The following is a 21,121-nucleotide window of genomic DNA, read 5'->3' as shown; positions in this document are numbered from 1 at the left end:
ACTGATAAATTTCCTGATAAAATTCTTGATAAAACCCAACTGCAAAGATTTCTATGAAGTTTAAATTATGTTCTTGATTTTTGTCCCAACATCAACAGAATGTCCAAACCTTTGCATGATAGATTAAAAAAGAGCCCTGTTGCGTGGACTGATGAGCACACTAAAGCTGTTAAACTCATAAAGAATTCTGTCAAAATATTTCATGTTTATTCCTTGCGAATCCTGCATTGCCTAAAATTGTTGAAACTGATGCATCAGATTTAGGATATGGAGGAATATTAAAGCAAAGAGAGAATAATAAAGAACAAATAGTACAGTATGTTTCTGCCCACTGGAATGAATGTCAAAGAAATTACTCTACTATTAAAAAATAAATTCTTTCTATTGTTTTATGCATATCTAAGTTTCAAAGTGATTTATTAAACCAAAAATTTTTGCTTAGAATTGATTGCAAAGCTGCAAAACATGTTTTGAAAAATATGTTCAAAATATTGCTTCAAAACAGATTTTTGCGAGATGGCAAGCCATTTTGAGTGTTTTTTATTTTGATATTGAATTTATTAAAGGTGATACAAATTTTATCCCTGATTTTCTAACTAAGGAATTTTTCCAAAACAGATAATGCCGCCTAAAAGACGTGATAAGGGGAAGGGCATCCTCAAAGACCCTGAACCTAAAAACACCTCCAAAGCCTCACCTGCAACCCCTCCTAAAGAAAAATTGCTTTCCTCAGCCATGCCAATCAAATCTTGGATTGACATAGTTGAAGAGCAAGAGCAACAAGAAGCTCAATCTAAAGCCATTGCCTCTCAAGAACAGGTAAATGAATGGATGAAATCCATCTCTAAATCCCCTGAGCTTATGCTCGCCTTACAAAGTTTTTCTCAAAGTAAAGCTCTTTCTAAAGTTCCTGAAAAAGAGAAAATTGTTTCCAAAGAAATTTCAAAATCTTCTTCTTCTAAAGTAATTTCTGGAGAAAGTTCATCTTCCTAAATCATAGTTTCTCAATCGAAACTTTCTCAAAAATCTTCGGATTGGATTAATAAAACTCAAAAATCTTCGGATTGGATTAATAAAACTCATTTTCAAAATGTTTTATCAATGGAAGATGGTTTTTATCACTCTGATCCATTTCAAGCAATTCTAAAGATTTTTCCAAAAGGCTGGTTTTTCAAACCATGGGATTTATCAAAACCCCAGTCTTTCTATCAAGACATTTTAGAATTCACTGAGTCTGTAAAATTCAAACATTTCTTCTTCAGTGAATCTCATATTGAGCCTGCCTATTCCACGGCAACCATTCTTAAAGTTTTGAGCCCAAAACAGTGGAATGACCAACTCCACAAACCAAAGGCCTTTCCCGCCAATTTTCAAAGAAGCTTAAACCATTGCTTATCCTTTTCCTATTAGGATTATCAACAAGCCTGGTTTAATACATTTTTTATACAAAACCCAAAAAAGACCCATTCTTGGTTATTTTTCTTCAATTAAAAAATAACCGTCCAAAGCCTCCCAAACTGGTTTCAACAATGGTGGAACTATTTTGGGCCTACCCCAGATATTCTTACCCCTAATGCCATCTAATGTCTAAATCTTTTTAAAACCCATTATGTTCCCTCAGAATCCGAGAAAAGATTCTCTCATTTTCTCTACTTCTGTACAAATTTCTTTCTTCCTTGGGTTTGGATGTGGAATTTCAGTTACCATACTCAAGAAGCCCAACTTATCTTACAAAGAACATTTAAAGTTAAATGGTGGTCTAAATTTGATGAGCAGTCCAAATTATCTGAAGCCACAGTTCAAGCTTGGCTTTCTTCAAGAGGACTCCTCACTCCAAGCATTCAAGATGTCAAAGCCCAAAGCACATTCTTAACTCAAAGAACTAAGGACCAGTCTCTCTTGGCCAGTGCAAAAACTGAAGAAGAATATTTCAAAGTCATGCAACAGCTCCTCGCCTCAAGATCCGAACCATCAGTTGGGAGTTCTAGTTCAAGTTCTTCTGGTGAAGTTGAGCCGTTCATTCCCCTTGGAGATGAAAACGAAGATGACTGCTTCGGAATATTTTCTCCATTAAAGCATAGTTAAAATCATTTGTAATTTTAGCACTTTGTAAAAAAAAAAAAGTAATTTTCTTTTTCTCCATTCCTATTGTATTTTTCCTTTCCATGTAATTATTGTATTTATTTTTGGGTGGTCCTCTGGACACAAGTGAGAGCGCACATGTCTCTTCACCCATCTTTTGTTTTTCTTTAAAGTCAAGAAGAAGGCCCCACTCACGTGAAACATCTTCAAAAGGAGTTTATGCTGTCTCCACTATCTTCGCATGTGAAGCTACAGCAAAAGCCATCAAGCTAAAGTCTTAAAGAATGTCCATTTCAAATGATGTTGTCCCCCATGTCTTGAAGGTCCTGCTCCTCTAACCACGCATGTGATTCAACAGTATCATGCCATCCAAAGACTTTCGTTATAAAAATGTCGAAGACAAGAAGGAGGGCAGAGTTCTTTTTTCCAGAGGTTGATCTTCGAACAAGCTCTCGAAGCCAAAGCACTCTCTCAAAGAAATTTTCTTTTCTTGTAACACTTCTGAGAATCTTAAGACATCAAGGAAATTTTCCTGTCTTAATTATATTCTCATCTATTTCTTTCTGTAATAGATCTTCATAAAGATTCAAGGATACAAGCAATTTAACTTGTAAGTTTTAAAGTTCAGTTTGTAATTTCAATTTAAAGATCGAATGTATGTTTAAATTTCTGCAGTTTATTTAAAGTTTCAATTTTCTTAAAACTTGCTACGTTCCTCTAAGGCAAAGAGACCAGATCTCTGTCCTTAGTTGTATCTTCTCTTCTCCCTCCATTCAATCATAATACTATTTCTGGGATCCAGATCTAGTATTATCTTTGAGCCTTTATGTTGATTTGCCCCAAAGAAGTCCTTTAACAAAAAGACTTAAAATTATTTTGGTATATTGGCTGGAAAACAGAACGTGCGAGATATTGATCTGTTCTAAGTCAGATCTGGTTTCAAAGGCAGATTAAGTTCTGCATCGATCTGGTAACAACGCCACGTACTGATTTAATATATATATATATATTCCTTAATTCACATCCATCCTTCGATTTTGAGAGAGAGAGAGAGACTTGTCTTGTTTAATTCCTAATGACGCAAACCCTTTTGATAAAAAGTAATTTTTTTTCAATATATTATCTCAATATGTTGCAGAAATCACTCCCAAGCATTTAAGTGGATTATTTAGTGAACCCAATTAATCAGGTGCTTACTTAATTTGATTGATGATCTTTTTTTCACTTATGTTGTAAAGGATATAAAATTCTTTTAATCAGGTGGCAATACTTTATTTGATATTGAGGTACTGTAGTTTTCAACTATAATTACTATGAAGAAAATTTATAATTATGAAATAAAGTTTGTATGGTAAATATTATTTTTAAATAATAATTTTGACAAGAGTAATAAAGATATTAAAAGTTATTCATCATATAAGTGGTGGATTAAATTAACTTAACTTCTAAGCCACAAGCTCACAACACTTAATATTTATCAAACATTTTAGTATTGTGTATTTTAAACTACAATCACTCAACTTAATGATGGGATTTTGGCCAATCTTTTGCTTCTCCATAAGCATTTGATTCTCTTGTCAACTAGTGTAGCTTGGCAGAAATTAAAGATGGTTAAAGATTCAAAGCGAGGCCCACGAAGGCCCATAGTAAGGCATGGCATGCCCCACCATCTGAATGGGCTGTGCCGTGGCCAAATCTTCTTTTGGTTAGGATGGGTATAACCCACGGTATGAGCCCACACATGCTGTACTTGGTTGTTCCCAAAAAAGGTCTAAGATCTTTTTTTATTTTTCCGAGGGTGTGCCTAGCATGCTTTGTTTAAGTTCACGTGCTTATCGTACTTTTTCAAGCCGACATGCCCTTTCTTTAAGCCCATCAGCCCATGCGCTAATAATAATAATAATAATAATACATTTTTATTAAGGAAACAATTAACATTTCATTAACACAATTACACAACTATATTATTTAGTTTCTCAATAACCAAATATAATACAACAATACATAAACCTCATTCCATTGATCATAGTAATGAATAATGAAAATTAAAATTACAATATTGGAATAATGATTTTAAGAAGTCACAACTATAAGATATCAATTACAACAAGTCATAAGTCGTAAAATTTTAGATTTATCATTTATAAAATGATGATATTCATAATTTTATTGATTAAAATCATGATATCATTTATTCATTTAACAAATTATAAACATGAAACATTTTTTTCAAAATAAGACTTAAATTAACTTAAAAAACCTATTCTAATAAAACATATTAAAAAGTTTAATTTCAAGTTATTTGAAAAATCATAACATTTTATGTTTACTTTTCATTAAATTTTTTAATTTGATAGACTTTCATCCCCATGCTATTGATAACCTACGAGCCGTGTGCTAGTGCACTAGCGAAGCGTGCTGATTATAGTCTTTTCAGATACAATATTTTAGTTCATCTCTAATTATGCCGTATTTTTAAAACTCGCGTGGCTAAAATTCTAAACCAGACCCAACCCACGTGTGCACTGTGCCGTGTCATGTGCCCCAACAAAATATGTTCATGCCGTACAGAAAAACCTATATAGACACGCACTGTGCCTAGACTGTGCGACGTGCTACATGTCCCATTGGCCATCTTTAGTCGTAAGTGGTTATAATCCTACATATTGATCTCAACTGTTTTACTGGTTTTCGTGCTGGAGAGTACTGCACTGGTATGATAATCCAACGCTGATTGAGAGAAAATGAAAAAAGTTACCGGCATTAACCGAACTTCCGACTTGGTAAGAATAAGGGAATCACGTGACTTCTCATGTAAGGACTTATATGACGAAATCACAGAGTTTAACAGCAGAAAACGCTGCGGTTTAGCTCTGTTTTTGCCCATAATTGTTTAGGACACCAACTCAGAGGAGAGAGTATGCTGATATCAGTCAAGAAGATCACTTCAATCAAAGTAAAACTTTTATTTATTTTTTGTCTTCATAATATCTGTTTTTGAGCTTCAAACTTGAAGAAAAAAAAATTTCTTGAATTTTTATTTTTCTCCTTAATTTTCAAGGTTATACAGGCTTCCTTAAGCAGATGTCAGGAAATGGATTTATGAACTTGTTCCTGTGGAAATATGTTCAATCACTCTTGGAAAGACTTACAGATTATTTCTCCATTATCTTGTGGGCAATTAAAGATTTTATATGCTGTTCCTGACTCGTATAAACATTTCATTGGAAAAAGTTAAAAGAAAAATAAAAATCTGGTTGGAGTTTGCACTCATTGTATTCCAAAGATTTGGAGGCGTCTCTGAATTTCTATCTCACCACTTTAATAATTCATACAACCAATGAAAATCAAACAAACAGACAAGCCATTTAGACGTATGAAACTCTTATCATCTATTATTATTCAACCTTGTAGAGAGTTCATAAAACAAATTATGGTCCATGAAACAATCTGTGTTTGTATTTTCGAACAACAGAAAATTGTCAACGAGGATACACATTTGAAAGAGTAATCTCACTAACAGAGCAAGAGTTAGAACCTGATGATGAGGATTGACCAGACTTACCAGCAATTCGATCAACAGAAAATGCAGGCTGGGTTGGTGGAGGAAGCGTTACTGTGTCACTCGCCAACGTTACAACCACAGATGACATGTTAGGCCTGCGGGCTGGGTCTTCCTGAACGCACAACAATCCAATATGTATACATTTCAGAAGTTCAGCGCCCACGCATGTGTGCTTGAGTACTGGATCCATTAGCTCTAGAGCTTCTCCTTTACACCATAATTTCCATGTCTGGAATGTTGTGAACAATGATTAGCATGCTATCATTAATCATCGAAAAATTATTGTTTATAAAACAGAGATAAAAATAGTTGCATGTATGCCAGTTATTTCAATAGGTAAAATCTCTTAGAGTTATTTGAAACAATGTATATTATTAGATTTAATTACCAATCATGTTAGAAGTAACTCACAAAAATAAAAAGGCCACATACATAAGTGAGGAGGCTTTGACCGTGTTCGGAGAGATAAAACCCACTATTCCTTTTTCCACTTATGATCTCTAGAAGAAGAACTCCGAAACTAAAAACATCCGATTTACTGAAAATACTCCTTCCATTGCATATTCGGGTGCCATATATCCACTGTTGAAAAAGATATCAAATAAATAAATCTAAGTCAATCAACACACATTATTTCAGATAAATTCTTGGTACTTGTATATGGTAAAATAGGTTTGTACTTACTATGTTCCAACAACTCTATTAGTATTAGCTTCATTTTGATTGCCGCTAAAGATTCTTGCCATTCCAAAGTCTGATATCTTTGGGTTCATCTCATGATCCAGCAAGACATTACTAGTTTTAAGATCTCGATGAATAACTCTGAGTCGAGAATCCTCGTGCAAATACAAAAGGCCTCGAGCAATTCCATTAATGATGCTTATGCGTCTTTTCCAATCCAATTGTGCACCCTTGGTTGAATCTGAAAACCAAGAAAAAAAATCACAATATGCACTTGAGTGTTTCTTTGTCTTGCTTTATTTTCAAGGGAGAAAGAAATAGAAAAAGTTGTTGATTCATTGAATTTTGATTTTATATTGATCGATTTGATTATGTGTTGAGCAAAATTCAATGACCGTTATCAATAATTATCCATGAGATATGACTAAATATGTAATTATTTATATCATATACTATTATAAATACAAAGATGATATAAAATCTTTAAAAACTCAACACATATTAGATCAGCTTTGGATCCAGATTCATTGCTTGTGCTTGTTAGCTACTTCCCACAGACAATACATACCATAATAAATGCATGAAATTGAAAGGCTTCATATGACATAAAATCAACCCAAAATCCTGCTCACAAGTTGGGAATCTAGAAGGGAAATATGGTGCACGAAGATCATTAATTTAAGCTTTTAGCCCAGTGGCAAAGCACCTGAACCTAACGTCGCGAATCCGTTTTATTTGCAGAACTTAGCTACCAGTAGCAAGTGAAAATAAATGAATCCAAGACTGAACTAGATTTAGAAAGTTTTGAGAGGCAAACCAAAAAGGAAGAGATCAAGACTTTTGTTGGGCATATATTCATAGATGAGCAGCAGTTCATTTCCATCTAAACAGCATCCCAGTAGTCTCACAAGATTTTTGTGTTGTAATTTGGCGATTAAAGTAACTTCGTTCTTAAACTCTTGTAGCCCTTGGCCGGATGATCTTGAGAGCCTCTTTACTGCAATTTCCTTCCCGTCCGCTAATATACCCTGGACGCAAATTTCTATTGTTAACAAAACAAAAATCTAAATCCCCGGTTTGAGTTACATTCGATCAATACTTCCCATATCAAAATTCATTTGGTCAATACACTTTTTTTCAGTTGTTTGCCCTGAAAGTGAGCAATATGCAAATTCATGATTGTTGGTGAAATACAGATACACATGATAAGAATCTAATAAAATTGTTGAATGCATGGGGAATGGAGAAGATTTGTCCACAACTCAAAGCACCTGGTCTGACGACCAGTTGTCATGAACTCACAAGATAGAACTCAAATCTTACAAAACCGTTGTTAAGCGTAGGATATCTTGGGGTTAAAAAACCACAACAAAGCCAAAATTAAGACAATAGAAGGATGACAGCACGGAATTAACCACAGGGCCCTGAGTCAGAGGACACGCTCTGACACTCATGGCATTACTGGTTTAATTGCTTAAATAAATTAAAGCAAAGTACCTTGTACACAGGGCCGAAACCACCTTCTCCAAGCTTATTTTCATGAGAGAAATGGTTTGTAGCCTCGAGTGCAAGACCTAATGGGAAGATTGGGAACTCTTGATGAGATTCCCCCGGCGCCTCTCCACTTAATGTATCATTTGAGTAGTCATCCCCGATTCTACCTTCTCTCGTGTAAAGTTCTTGTTGTTTTGTTGCTTTCTTCGCTGCAAGACATTAACTTTACTTTCTTTTTTTTTTTGGTGTGTGGGGGAAGGGGGATTGGGGGAATAGATAAATGCTTCGTTTTCTTGCCGTAAGTATAATTTTCACATGAGTAATGATACAGGCATAAATTCTTGTACATATTTATTTTATACAAACAGACGTGGTAGTAATTCATTGATTGAATAAAAATATAAAATAATAAAAACAAATCATGTGAGCCAAATGATATTTAATTCAACCAATCTTATCATGCCACATCAGTTTGTACAAAATAAATTTGTACAAGAGTTTGTGGTTATATCATTACTCTTTTCATATTAGTTTTGGAACGACGTTGAAATCTCAGCCTTAGTAATTATTCATTTTGGGGAAATTGATCAAATTTCCTTGCTGTTTTAAATTAATTAATTAATTAATCATTTTTCTTTTGCTTAAAGTTAATCAAAACCCCTGTCTTTGAAAAAATATCAACTACCAATTTCTTTCTTATTACTAGTTTATCCTTGTAAACTCCAATGAAGGGCGGGTAAAGCAAATCCAACTAAATAGACCCAACCCAACTCAATCTAACCCAATTTAATTTCGACGGGTTGAGTAGGTTATTATAGATTAATTGGGTCAATTTTTTCGAACCCAATTAACAATTGGATTGGGTTAGGTTAATTATGATAAATCTCATTGAACCCAACCCGCATAAATAATAACAAGAATAATAATAATAATAATATAATTCTCAATTTGAAAAATCCTAAAAATCTAAATAGCTAATCTATTTTTTATCCTCTTTTTATTTTTTTATAAAAGAGACTATTTTGTTTTTGCATTTACTATAGACTCTAATATCATAACTAAAATCACTCTCTTAAATCTCAATTCTCAATCAATTAAGGTATTTCTCTGATTTATTCATTTTATATTCTTTATTTTTTTCAAATACTAGACCATGAATAGAATTTTCATGCTATAATATATTTATATTTAATTTCAAAAAGTTTTATTGCATCTTCTTCTTTATTTAATTTTTAATTTTGATTCGATTTTCAAATTTTCAACCCAATCAACCCAACCCAATGATTTAAGAATTGGATTTGATTGGTTTATTTAATTGGGTTGGGTTGTTTTTATTTCAACTCATTTAATAATGGGTTGGGTTGGGTTTTCACAAACTCTATCCAACTCAATCCATGCCCACCCCTAACTCCAACTTTGTTTTAGCAAAAATTTCTAAGGCCTCTTAAAAAAAAAAACAAAATTGATGGATTTTGGAACAATGGTGGCGAAATGAATTCGATTGAAAAATAATAGGAGAGTTCATATCACTTTCTCTTACATTACTATTTTGTAGAGACTATAGGAATTGGATGCAAAACGCCAAATTTTTTTTCTAGTTTTTATATAAAATGTACTTGTGAAAAGATAAAACAACCTTTGGAAAAATTCACTGTTACCTTTATTTCTTCTCCTCATGCACCAAACAAAAGAACCCAGCAGTATGAATAGAGTAATTGTTGGTATAATTGTGCCAATTGCAATCCACGTTGCTTTCTTTCCTTTGCCTCCTAGATACCAAAACCACATACTTGTTATTTTATACTTTTGAAGTATCTAAAATAAATAATGCAATAACCACAAACTCGCCCGTCAAAACTATCTATACAAATTTAAAGAGTGGCTATCTATCGAATTTGATTTCTCTAAAATCAATGATAAAATTAACTTTAACTAAATCAGGAATTGTTTTACATTCTAGCCAAAGAGTTCGAATAATTTTAACGAACTTAATTTAAAGGATGGTTATCAAATTTGATGTTAATTTCTAACGTTAAGAATGAAATTCGAAATTAGTTTACCTTTAGAGCTTGTTACAGAACCAGGAGACGGCGGAGAAAAAACCGCAGGCAGCAGTGTCCCGATCGACGTATCATTATAAAACTGGTACAGCTCATATCGGAAGTTACAGCTGGGATACCTCACTCTTCCTCCTATCTTAATGCTACAGCATCCATCCAAGGGAGAAATAGCTAAACGAAGACATCTGCTACAGTCATCTCTTGACAAGTCCGGTGTGCACTGAACGAGGCTGTATAGCGTTTGAGAGGCTGTATAATTTTTCTTTACCGTCGTAAACATTTTGGTAGTACTTAGAGCCTGATTTACTGCTTCGTTCATCAAATTCCACACGAGCTGGTCAAATAACCGACCTGGAGAATTTTCTGCATTCCATTGGGAGAGTCTGAACGAGGTGTCCACGGCTGAAAAGAAAGAAATGTTCGAATAACGTAGGAGGCACTCTTCGTACCCTATTATGTACTCCTTTCCGAATGGACAGAGTTGGGCTGTCTCTGAGGTAGCAAAGTTGACACAGCTTTGGCAGTTTTCCGTACCGAGATCACCACGACAGAGAAAGAGACCGTAGACCTTGTTGGGTTCATGGCCTGCAGTAGTGTTGTAGAATCCTTTGGAGAATTTGTCGCTGCTGCCGCGGGTGGCGTTAGAGCGAAGAGTTGACAGCAGGAGATTGAGGTTGGATTGGTAAGCGCTGTTTGGAGTGAAATTTGTGCTGGGGCAATTATGATAAATGTAAGTAGGCTTATCATCTGCTCTTGTGAGGCTGATTTGAAGGCTTAGCGCGGTGACGAACACGAAGATCACTTGCATATTCATCTTGCGGATAAATTAATTTATTTATTTGATTGTATCGTCAGTTCTTTTCCTTTTCTTTTCACTCCGCTTGTTTTGTTTTTCTTTCTCTCATGTTCCTAGCCATAATTATCTGAAAGCTAAGAAACGCTGACGCGGGGATGATGGTGCAAAGGAGACTCCGATATTCGAAAGTCAATAAATTACTGGTGCAAAGGAGGCTCCGACATCCAGAAGTCACAAACTAAGTCCTTGTGTTTCTGTGCGCTCGTGGAAAAAGAAATGCAGAATAACCCTGTCCTATTCGCGGAAAGTTGGACGAACCCTGGTGACTCATTTATTTTAATAATAATAAAAATAAAAAAAGCAGAGGCAATAATAGAGGCTTATTTCCCCTCTTCATCATCCCATTGTTCAATTCTCACATAGAAATCGAGAGTTAGAGCGGGAGAATTATGAGATTTTTCAATAAAACTCTAGAGTGACTAGTGGTGAGTAAAAGATTAAGTGTATTAGAGTTCTGGATAGTGAGTTAAAATACTTCAGTACTTTCACTAGTAAAATTTTATTATTCTATCTTTGCCTTTTGACGTAGGTTAAAAGTCGAACCACGTAAATTTTCGTGTCCTAATTTTCTTAATTTTTACTTTAATTGTTTGTTTGCTTCACCAATTAATTTCATGACAGGAAGCACACGACATTTATCGATTGGGATATAGGTAAAAGAAAAACTTGTAAGAGTTTACTAATTTGGAAAACTTGTAGTTGGTGGGCCCAAACAAATAAGAACTTATCATTTGGCAGATTTGAAGGAATTGACTAATTCTTAATTTTTAAAACAATGATACCATAGTGTGAAAATTGCAACTATGTTTGGAAATTGAGAAAATTAGAGAGAAAATAAATATAATGATCTAGATTTTACTTTCTAACTTTTCACACTAAGAATTTTGAGCTCAAACTAATAATAAGTTGAGAATTAGTAAAGTTATCAACAACTTTACTAATAATAACCACCAGAATCTAATAACATCCTATCATAAGTTGCCACATGGCAATTCACAACTAATACACATGCTATAAATTCACTTGACATATCAACTTATAGCTTGCTTATCCTTGACATCTCCCTTCAAGCTCATCCTAGTAAAGTAAGGTTGTCTCGCAAGTAACAGAAAGGATAATAGGTCAATGCCTTGACAAGAATATATGTAGTTTGATCAGAGCTGGAAACATAACAAACTTGAAGACTATTGAGAGAAATTTTTTCCCTAATAAAATGAGCGTTTAATTCAATATTTTTTGTGTTGGAATGAAACTTGGGATTACATGGCAAGGTTGTGGTATTTTTGTTATCAAATGACTGGAATGGAAGGAACAAGAAGAACAATCTCAGAGGAATACCTCTGAGGTAGCCATTGCTAAGGCTATATACTCAGACTCAATACTCGATCGAAGACAATAGCGTGCTTTTTAGAGCACTATGATACCAAGTTAGGACCAACAAACACATGGTAATCAGCAACCGATCTTGTGTCATCCCTATCACCTACCAATCTGTATTACTGAAGTAATCTATCTGCAACCTACCATAATGATAGAGCTCAAGCGAAGGTGAATGGTGCCTTTAAGATACTTGAGAACCCTTTTACAAGCTTGCTAATAATTAATGGTTCGAGATGTGAGGAATTGAACGAGTTTGTTGACTAGAAAACCAATCTTAGTTCTAGTCAATGTGACATATTGAAGTGCTCTAATAGTGCTTCTATATAGGAATATTAGAAAAAGAATCATTGTCAGTCTTGGTGAGAGAAACTTCAGAACCTATAGGAGTTAAACTGGGTGTGCTATCTTGCATTTCTGCTTTGCCAAGTTAGTCAAGTAAATACTTGGATTGATAGAGATTGAGTACTAATTGACTCTTTGTGACTTGAATACCCAAGAAATAATAAGATCTGAGTGTAAAAGCATACTGCAAATCACTAATGACCTGTTGTATTAGCTAAGTTTTTTAACATGTGATGATGATATCATCTACATACACAAGAGCAAATAGCAAATAGCCCTGAACTTTCTTGAAAATAAAGAGATATTTGATCTAGAGTGAGTCCAACTGAGTTGTAAGTACCATCTTATGTTTGTCAAACCATGCTTTAGAGGCTTGCTTTAGGACATAAATCTTTATGTAATTTACAAATAGGATTACGTCTGATGTTATCTATAAAGCCTCTGGTTGCTACATATAAACTTCTTCAGTCAAGTAACCATTAATAAATGCATGATTGATGTCAATTTGTCTCAGCATCTAATAATTTAGCACAGTTGGGCTCAAAATTACTCTGATGGTATAAGATTTAACAAATAGATTGAATATTTCATTTTAGTCCAGCCCTTGACTTTGATGAAATTCCTTCGCTACATGGCTCGATTTAAAATCCACTTATTGTTAACTACTGTAAAAAGATGAGTAGGCTGAACAAGAATCCAAGTTTTGTCATTCGTTAGGGCTTGATATTCTTCTTTCATGACATTATGCCACTTGGAATCTATTATTACAACTGAAACACTTAAAAGATCTATTGGTTTGATTAAACAAGCAGCTATATAGGTTTAGATTTGAAAATCCTTGCTTTAGATATGGTGATCATTGAATGACCATGGATAGAGAATTGTAAAAAGTTAATTGATGAACTAGTAAAGAGCTTTGTTTTGTATGTGGAGAGATGGAATGTAAAGGTGAATAGATGGACAATTGTAGAGGAGAAAGAAAAGATGGGAACATAGTTACTATTAAAGATTGAGATTTGGACTTATCATGTTGAATTATAGAAGGAGAAAAAAAGTCATATGAAAATAAAGAATAAGAGTGCCATAACAAAAAGAGGGACAAGAAGTATCAACTAAAGAAAAATCAACTCTGGGTTCAAAAAAGAAGCAAGACTCATCAAAGACAACATGATTACTAATGTAGATTATTCTTAAAGAACAAAAACATAAATAACCTTTATAGAGTGAATGGTAAGCAAGAAATATACGTCTACTAGTTCTGAACTTAAGTTAATGATGACTATATACTTTGAGATGAAGAAAATGACCGCATCCAAACACTCTCATGACTGAATAATCAAGTTTCTTTTTGAATAGTAGTTCAAAGGGTGATTTGTTCACTAAAATGGGTGTAAGAAGTCTATTAATGAGATGGGTGGTAGTATGAAAAGCATTTCACCAAATTTTTAATGGTAAGTGTGCTTGTACTAAAAGTGAAAGTCTTCTTTCCACTCTATATGTGTTTATGCTCAATTCTTCCATTTTGATGGTGAAAGTAAGCACAAGGATGCTTGAATTGTATTCCTTATTCAGCATGATAAGACGTAAATAATCTAAACTTTCCTCCAATACGTGTGAAGACATTTGATCTTAGTATTGATGTTGTTCTTTATCTTGTGTTGAAACTCAGCAAAAGTTTATAAGGCTTTGGATTTAGTAATAAGAGCAAAGATCCAAGTGAACATAATAAGTTGTCTAAGATAGAAAGGTAATATTGACAGCCTTCAAAAGATAAGAGTTGATATGGTCCCTATAAATCATATTGTCAAAACTCTAAAAGTTGATTGGTGGTAGTTTCAGTAGAGGGAAAGTGTTGTATATGAATTTATCAAACTGACTTGCATTACAAAAGTTTGGTTTAATATTTTTATTCAAATCAAAATTAGAATTAAGATGTTTCTTCATTTGTTTAATAGCATGAACAATATGATGACCCATTCTCTTGTACCAAATATCATAGTCAACTGACTTAGAACAAAAAGTAAACAAGGTCTTTGAATTTTCATTATTGAATTGAATAATGTTTACATTTATTAATTGTTCGTAAAACTATATACATTCAAAAACACTTAAGTGACTAAGCATTGGCGCTGAAAGTGTTGGAATTAGAAACAGATTCTAAAGTGATAGACAAAAATATTGGGTCTGTTATTATTAGAAACTATAATATTAAAAACTATAACAAGACCTTCAACTTAATATAATCCTCCTCTAGGAATCCACCTGAGGAAAATGATCCATGTTTTCTTGGCTTTAACGAAATAAAAGATTTTATAATATTCAATAAGAATATCATTGTCAGCAAGAAGTTTGGAGACATTTAAAAGGTTTTTGGTGATTGTAGGTACATAAAAGATGTTGCTAAGATAAATTTGTGCTGCAAAGCATGTACTTTGCATAGTATACCCAACATGTTGAATAGGGATGGCAGAAATTCTCATGGGGACGGGACCCCTTAGGGCTTTTTCCTAGTTGGGGAGGATATGAAGATGATTTTATATCTAATTTCTTATTCGAGGAAGGGACAAAAATGATTTTTTCACCCAATTTCTTTTTTTGGGAAGGGAAGGGGACGAGCTTTTATCCCCATCCCCTCCTCAATTTCCTATTTTACCAATTTGATTTTTAATTCTAATTTTATTTTTGGAAATATTAATGAATAAGTAATAAGATCTAAATTATAAAATATTAAATATTAGTACAAATAACAAATATCAAAATATTTATAACAATATATTATGAAAGTTTTTAGCTCAATTAACAAATTGGAGTCCTAAATTACTATTTGATCAAGTCTTATTCAAAAGGCCTTGGCCCAAAATTTTTTTATTTTTAACTTTTATCAAATAAAACAAAAACTAAAGCAAAAGCTAAAGCTATAACATCCAAATTTTACTAAGATATATTATCAAACTTTATTTTTATTTAAATTTTTTATTTTAATAGATTGAATCAAATTTAGAAATAAAAAATGTGTTAGTTATTTAGAGATTTTCGAGAATCGGAGACTCTTGGGAATCTTTTTTTATTATTCAGAAGGGGATAAAGATCCCTTTAAGCAATTCTAATGGGGATGAGGAGGGGACGGGGACATATGCAAAATATCAAGGATGGATACGGGGATATCAGTCCCTTCCCCTACCATCCCCATTGCCATCCCTAATGTTGAATATCTAAGGCCATACCATTTCCTATATGTAAGTTATCTGTCCTAAAATAAGCAAAATAAGATGTGAATGACACATTCTTCTTTGTTGATGTGATTGGTTGCTACTAAGTTAATATACCAAGCTAGATCAACAATAACTCTATAACTAGCTAGAGGAGCAGAGGGAGTATAAAATCTAATATAAGAACAACTCTGCCTTAAGAGTGTTGGGTATACTAAATCTACCATAATAGTAACTTGGTAGTTCTTGAAGGGTTAGAAAGCTTTAAGGATACATGGATTTAGGATTCTGATTTGCAATATTGCCTTGAAAAATAGGTCCATATTGTCAAGGAACCCAAAGCCAACTCAATTGTGAAAACCAAAACCCTTGCTATAGTTGTTCGGAGAGGGACCAGAGAAGCCTTTGTAATAGAATCTATCTCTAGGCCTAAAACCGCCTCTTTTTTACCTAGGAATAAAGTCCTGATCGAACATATTTCTACACTTAAATGCTCCATGACCAGGGATAAAATAAATTTGACAAATGACTTCCCTCTCACTATTAAATCCATTTTTATTATTATCAAATCCACCAAAATTTCCACCATTGAGCTCCTTTGATTGTTATTACTAAACTTATTTATGTCTCCCTAAGCAAAATTAGCTGACATATCATATAAAATTTCATTTTTTTTTACTTATATCGATTCTAGTCTCGCGACAAAACATCAACGAAAATAATTCTTCAATAGTGATATTATCTTTTTCCATCATAGCAAGTATGTTTATGACAAGAAACTCATATTTTTCGTTTATGCTAGTATATAAATGCATGATAAATTCATTTGACGGAAGAGGATTACTGCCAACAGCAAAGGCTGTCTGCAATTTTCTTCATCTTGTTGAAGTAGTCACTGATAAAAAAAGGCTCCTTTCTTCGTGGCTTGAATCTGCATTTTCAAAGGCATATAAGAGCTTTAGACTGAGACATGAGCATCTCTGCAAGCTTCTCCAAACGTTCGAGCGAAATGTCACAATGAACCATCATAATAAGCACATTATCCACCATAGAAGATAACATCCATTGTTAGCTTTTTTTCTAGTCAGTATAGCTACGATTCTCGCGTTGTCTTGAACTTTCAGCTTTAGATCTATGTGAATCGCCTTCAATTTCAATGAGAAATTGATTTGGACATTGAGAATTAATGAAAACTTGAAGGCCATTGGAATTGATCAATACACGAACTTAAGATCTCTACACAAGGTAATTTGTTCTATCGAGTTTAAATGGCTAAAAAAAGTAAAAGGAAATCGAAGACGATGCTCAATTGCTCAAATTGGTTATGTTTGTTTGCTCTCACTTTATTGGAAATTTCTAACTTTTCACACGAGTATTCTGAGCTTAACTTATATCAGCTGAGCTTCACTAACAACTTTACTACCAATAATAACCTATCATAAGTTGCCAAATGGCAATTAGTTACAACCAGCACACATGCTACAAATTCACTTGACACGATAGCTAACAGCTTGCCAGCTTGCTTATCGTTAGCATGTAGCATTAAAACCGATGGTGCCATCACAATACCAAGTAGGCCTAGCAAAAGCAGGTTCTCATCTGTTTGGGTGCACCACCTTAACATGTTAAGATGTCATCCCTAACGTACATAAGTTTTTCTATCATTTTAGGCTACATTTGCTGAGGAGGGACAACTATGAATAATATAAATTTTCAACATAATCATTATTCTATCAACCATTATAATAGCAAAAGAATGCATTAGAGAGACTACTTTTGAGGATTTTAGATCCAACAATAATCTTTTATAACCCTATGGGGTATTTGGCACTCCTCAATATATGAGGTTGCATCGCATTAGTAATACAATCTCATGTTTGGCTATAGAAGTGGCTACATTAGAAGTTAATTTTTTTAACTTTAAAATAATAAAAAATAAATATAATTTTTTTAATTGAATATAATAATAATTTTATATTTTTACATTTTAATTATTAATACAAATTAATAAATTTATTATTTATTATTCAATAATATTACATTATATTTTAATTTATATGATATTAAAAATAGCTAAATAAATATTATGACAATTAATATATAAAATTGATTAATATTTAATCAATTTACATAACAAATAATAAACACTTAAAAAATATAAAAAATAAGAATACAACATAAAATTACATTATTTAATTATATTATAGTAATAAATATATAAAAATTGATTATTATTTAATAATTTAATATATCAAATAATAAATATTTAAATTTGAATAATATTAATTTGAAATTAATAATAATAATAATAATATAAATAATCATATAAAATATTATTACATATACTACAGAACTCTTACTTAAATTATTTAGAAAAAATCATTTTACTAGTGGATATGTTACAACTATTTTACCACTTTATTATGACTATCTTGTGGTATGTATAAATTTTTATTTGATAATCCTAAGATGAGTTTTGAACCAATCTTATATGTTTTAACTATTTATTTATGTTGTTATATTATTTAAAGATTATTTAATTAAATTATTTACCTCGGTCTTTATTTCACCGGTCATATATTTGGAAAATAGTGGAAAATAAATATTATGCTGCTAAAAATTTAAGGCCATAAGCTTTGAGCTGTATGAAGAATTATGATATTTTTTTTAACATTTATACTAAAAAAAGGGTAAATTTCTAAAATCTAAGATTTCTATATTTAGTATTTTTCTAAGTACTGATAAATATTATTTTCTAAATATATAATTTAATTAATCACAAAAAATTAATACAGTACACTGTAGTAAAAACATTGTGCAGTACTATTATAATACAGTGCTAATGGAATACAAAATAGTACAATACACTTGCATTAAAATAATACAATACAGTATAATATAATACGGTGTGTTAATCGCACCCTATAATAATAATAGAATGCATTAGAGAGACTACTTTTCAGTCTTATCCTAGAAAAAAAATATATAAAACATCAATCCAAATTTGTTGAAATTAATGCACCCATTTTATTCAAAAATGCTTTATAGTGAAGTTGATGTAACGTAAGGATAAATTGTGTGAAACACAAGGATCATATTCATCTTGTTAAAGATTTTTTTATATCAGTAATATTTGACCCCGTTGTTATATTTTATCAGTCCCTATTAATCACTTTATGTTAATATCTATTTTATCCTTACACGAAATGACCTAAAAAGTTAAATAGCTTTTATATTTCTATTAATATTCAGTCTAGTCAATCTAATTTCCAAAACCCTAATTTCTTTTAATTTTTATGTTTTTATCTTTTCTCAAATATTTTATACTCTACTTTTGTAATCATAGAAGAAATTATTTTACAGTACTTAATAGAGGATGATGAAGAAGTATCAATTCTTTTTCTATGGTTATGATAATAATAGATAAAACCTTCAAGAAAAAAGAGAGACCAAGAGAGATGATAGCGAATATGAGAGTTTTTTTCTTTTAAAAATAGATTTGATAAGTTTATATGGTGGATGCCTAGAAAAAAGATAAAAATTATAATAAGTTTAACAGTTATTTATATTCAAATAACCACCAATCACAACTTTGTTAAGAAGTTAGTACAAAAACAAAATCACTACTGAATTGAAATCCTATTATGAGTGGCTAAAGCAATTGAATCTTTGAAGTGATGGAATCAAGATGGAAGGAATGTGTTTGATTGATTAGATGGAAGAAGAGGGCATTTTTGTAATACAATAGTAGTCCTCTGTCATTTGATTTTTAAAGTTTCAATTCGAGCACTAACAACACAGGATAACTCATGTCTTGCATGGGTGCCAGGTGCCCCATCATGTCGGATGTGAAATGCCGGACGCACTTAGAGAGGACCCCAGTGGCACATTGTATTTGTGGTGGATATCTTTTCTTTTTTTATCCTTGTTTAAAGGAGTATGCAATGATGTTGAATGAACAAAATTCAGTCGATATGTAGAGTGACATAGCGCGGGAATGCCTAATTCAATGAAAAGGAAAGGAACAAAGCTTGTCATCTACGTTGGTAACGTGGCAAGTTTAGATTCGTGGGAATTTTGTTGCATCAGGCTGCTCCCAATAAATCTAAGATATGAATTAGAAAATCAAGTTCTTCAAATAAGTTGTTAATAGTTGAATCTTATATTTATTTAAGATGTTTGAGGTGTTTGAGGTTGTTAAGGGGTTAGAGGTCTGTTTAAATCATTACTTTTATTATAAGTAATTTCATTTCTAATATACTAGATATGTATGATTATTTTAATACTACTATAAGTACACATTTTTATAGTTCCTTAAAAATTAATTGATTTTCATTACAAAATTAGTTTATGTAAATATTTTCAAATCTGAAAATTTTATTATTTTTGTGGTTTAAAAAAATATTAAATATGCCTTGTTAATATATAATTTATTTTGCTAAAAGATTATCTTTTATGAAATTGTCTATAAACTGTTAGAATGTAATTTATTTTGCAAGTCTAAATCTTTATTACGATCTTTTATGAATCTCATATGAATGTTTGATTCCTATATATGATTAAGATTACTTATGAAAATTTGTGCGGGGGCCACATCTAGAGGGCCGAAGTGCATGTCACGTACAATACAAAGTGTTACATGGAAGTTTCTACATATGAAAAATGAATTGAAATGTTTTGGCTCATTATCCACAGTCATTTTGATTTTGATTCTAATCATATTATACAATATATATGTCATGTATCAGTACTGGGTTTTTGTTCTGAAGATATATACGATATTCTAATTTTAATTTTGTTTCTGTCCTAGTTACTGAAAGTATAGGTGACACTGTGTGACATTAGCTAACTTTATTTTCTGTATACATGTTATATGATTTGCTCCCATGATTAACTATGCTTTTGATATTTTGAATTAATATAATTTTATGTCATCTTGTTGTAATAAGTCGTTTTATGAAATTTATGATTTACAACATATGGTTTGATAAAAGGAGGCTTGCAATATTTTTGATACCTGATAAGCTTAGTGCGTTGGAAATGGTTTTACTCACCAATTTGATGATTCACCCTTAATCATTACTTTTTGCAGATTGAGTAGCTTTCTTGAGAAGCATGCTTATCTTTGAAGTTAGAGATTTATTTAATTTTGCTAACTGAATAAGAGACTTTTGGAACTTTTGTAATATTTATCCCTTTGGGAGAAAATATTTAATATCAAATTTATGGATTTGTTGATTTGATTAATAAAATTTGAGGTATTTCAATTTAAGGTTTTTGGTGTAAGAATCATGATTTATAAGTAATCTTCTTTATTACGTGCTCCGCATAGTATTTAATAATAAATTTTATTCAACATTATGTTCAACTCAATCATTTTTTTCATAATAGTTTAACAATAAGATTTATCAAATATATACGACTGCTTTTAAAACTCACAATAATTTTAAAA

The 21,121-nt window shown here is 32.0% G+C and overlaps 1 pseudogene; it reads right to left on the bottom strand.

Moving 5' to 3' along the window:
• Positions 1–5,449: 5,449 nt before the first annotated feature.
• Positions 5,450–10,749, bottom strand: LOC102621642 (cysteine-rich receptor-like protein kinase 10; annotated as a pseudogene).
• Positions 10,750–21,121: the final 10,372 nt, after the last annotated feature.

Source organism: Citrus sinensis, chromosome 5 (genome assembly GCF_022201045.2).
Source record: "Citrus sinensis cultivar Valencia sweet orange chromosome 5, DVS_A1.0, whole genome shotgun sequence".
NCBI lineage: Eukaryota > Viridiplantae > Streptophyta > Magnoliopsida > Sapindales > Rutaceae > Citrus > Citrus sinensis.
Note: the sequence above shows the minus strand (reverse complement) of the source record. Positions and strands in the feature narration are given on the sequence as shown.